Below are 3,107 nucleotides of genomic sequence, written 5' to 3'. Positions count from 1 at the left end.
TTTTTACAGCACTTTGACCATTTAGGTACTTAAATTAAGTACCATTAATTACAAACAATACTTTTGGCCCTCTTTGTAATTAATTAATGAATTCTTTTATATTTTATAAGTACTTTTACCTGCCTGTTAGGTTCCACGAACAGTATGGCAACTTTTGCTTTTTTCGCGATAGCTTTTGGTGACGTACTTATCGATCATTTACCAAATCATAAATTGTTTTTGCCGACATTTTGTTTGTCAAATCTGGGGTGTGGTAAGAAATATATTTATTATAAAATAACTAAGTGGCAGAATGATTTTGTGGTGATGTGGAATTAACATCAATAAACCACTGAGTAAACTGTTTTTTTCCCTTAGTAAATAAGATCTGATTTGATATAAAAAGAGGCATTTGCTATTCATTTCGTCCAGACAAAAGTGCCCGTTTTACAAATCGAATAGTTCTTACGATTTCGAAAACCGGAGCACCGGTTATTTGATTTCAAATCGAAATCGTAAAAATCTTACGAATTCGATTACCGGAGCATGCCTGAATATCATAATTAATGCTTTATGCATTTACGAAATTCTTCTCCCTTACGAAATTCTCATTCTTTATTTTATTGATTTAGTTTATTTAGTTGATTTACCAGCTCCAGGATGATGACATTTTGGATCATTACTTAGATTATGTTTAATTATTCAAATTCTAACTGGATTATTCCTAGCTATACATTATACAGCAGATGTTAATTTAGCTTTTTATAGTGTTAATCATATCTCTCGAGAAGTAGGTGATGTAGGTTGTGGGTGATTATTACGAACTTTACGGTGCGTCATTTTTATACCCGTTACTCGTAGAGTAAAAGGGTATACTAGATTTGTTGAAAAGTATGTAACAGGCAGAAGGAAGCGTTTCCCACCATATAAAGTATATATATTCTTGATCAGGATCAATAGCCGAGTCGATCTGGCCATGTCCGTCTGTCCGTCCGTTGAACGTCGAGATCTCAGGAACTACAAAAGCTAGAAAGTTCAGATTAAGCATACAGACTCCAGAGACATAGAAGCAGCGCAAGTTTGTCGATTCATGTTGCCACGCCCACTCTAACGCCAACAAACCGCCCAAAACTGCCACGCCCACATTTTTTTAAAATGTTTTAATATTTTTTCATTTTTGTATTAGTCTTGTAAATTTTTATCGATTTGCCAAAAAACTTTTTGCCACGCCCACTCCAACGCCCACAAACCGCCAACAACTCTCAGTGTTGAAATTTCTTCTTCGCACTTCCACTAGCTGAGTAACGGTTTTACCTTGAGGACAAATATAATTTTGAGGAGCAACTGCAATTACTAATTTATTCCCTTACTTAGGAATAGATTTAGTACAATGATTATGAGGAGTATTTGCTGTTGATAATGCTACTTTCAGACATGCTCCGGTAATCGAATTCGTAAGATTTTTTCGATTTCGATTTGAAATCGAAAACTTGGTGCTCCGGTTTTCGAAATCGTTAGAATTTTTCGATTTGTAAAACGGCCACTTTTATCTGGCCGAAATGAAAAGCAAATGCCTTTTTTTATATCAAATCAGATCTTATTTACTAAGGGAAAAAAATAGTTAACTCAGTGGTCTATTGATGTTAATTCCACATCCCCACAAAATCATTCTGCCACTTAGTTATTTTATAAAAAATATATTTCTGACCCCATTCCAGATTTGACAAACAAAGTGTTGCAGTCGGCAACAACAATTTACGATTTGGTAAAGGGACGATAAGTATGTTACTAAAAGCTATGTCAAAGGTTGCCATACTGCCATACTGTTCGTGGAACGAAACAGACAGGTAAAAGTACTTATAAAATATAAAAGAATTCATTAATTAATTAAAATGAGGGCCAAAATGTTGTTTGTAATGAATGCTACTTAATTTAAGTACCTAAATGGTCAAAGTGCTGTAAAAAGTAATTGCGAACATCGGAACTAAAACTGTGAAAAAGGTGGCAACTCTAGATTTTCTCAAGCCCTCAAATATCTAGCTTCTCCTGGCTTCAAAACAAGCAATTGCAAATATAAAAAGAATTATTTCACGTTTGTTTGATTTAGAGAAATAAAATAAAACATGTGTTTGCGCAGCAAGAAGCGATGAGAAACGAAACATTCCGATAGCAAAACGATGGCAAAAATTTTGCGAAAACCAGAGCACCTAAAAACGAAATCGTACGATTTGGCCCAAATCGAATTCGAAAAAAACTTACGATTACCGGAGCATGCCTGTTTAACTCGATTTTTCACATTTCATTTTATTTTACCTTTTATTGTTCTAGCTATAACTATAATTCATATATTATTTTTACACCAAACAGGGTCTAATAAACCTATTGGTTTAAATTATAATATTGATAAATTTCCTTTCAATCCATATTTTACATTTATGGATATTGTAGGATTTATTGTAATAATTTTTATTTTAATTTCACTAGTATTTATGAGACCAAATTTATTAAAAGGCCTAGATAATTTTATTCCAGCTAACCATTTAGTTGCACCAGCTCATATTCAACCAGAATTATATTCCTAAATAAATTAGGAGTTACTGCATTAGTATTATCAATTGCAATTTTAATAATTTTACCTTTTTATAATTTAAGAAAATGTCGATGTATTCAATTGTATCCAATTAATCAAGTTTTATTTTGATCAACACTAGTAACAGTAATTTTATTAACATGAAATGGAGCCCGACCAGTTGAAAAACCTTATGTATTGATTGGACAAATTTTAACTGATATTTATTTTTTATATTATTTAATTAACCCTTTAGTTGAAAAATTAGATAATTTATTAGTTAATTAGTTTAATTACAAAAGATAGTATTTAACTTTCTATTAACTTTAGTACTAAAAAAAATCACTATAGGAAAGAAAATAATAAAATCTTAAAGCTAATAAAAAAGAATAAATAATTTAAAGAAAATGATAAAAAACATTTTTAAGCTAATATATTATAGTTTGTGTTTTTTGTTATAGTTTGAGCTACAGCTCGTAAACCCCCTAATAAAGCATAATTAGAATTAGAAGATCAACCAAAACCAAACAAAATAATTTAACAAAATAGGTATACATAT

At 31.1% G+C, this 3,107-nt stretch overlaps 1 pseudogene; it reads left to right on the top strand.

Annotated features, from left to right (window-relative positions):
- Positions 1–552: 552 nt before the first annotated feature.
- LOC122624545 lies at positions 553–2,836 on the top strand (annotated as a pseudogene).
- The last annotated feature ends 271 nt before the right edge of the window (positions 2,837–3,107 follow it).

This window comes from Drosophila teissieri, chromosome 2L, assembly GCF_016746235.2.
Source record: "Drosophila teissieri strain GT53w chromosome 2L, Prin_Dtei_1.1, whole genome shotgun sequence".
Taxonomy (NCBI): domain Eukaryota; kingdom Metazoa; phylum Arthropoda; class Insecta; order Diptera; family Drosophilidae; genus Drosophila; species Drosophila teissieri.
The sequence above is the reverse complement of the archived record's forward strand: the minus strand, read 5'-3'. Positions and strand labels throughout refer to the sequence as shown.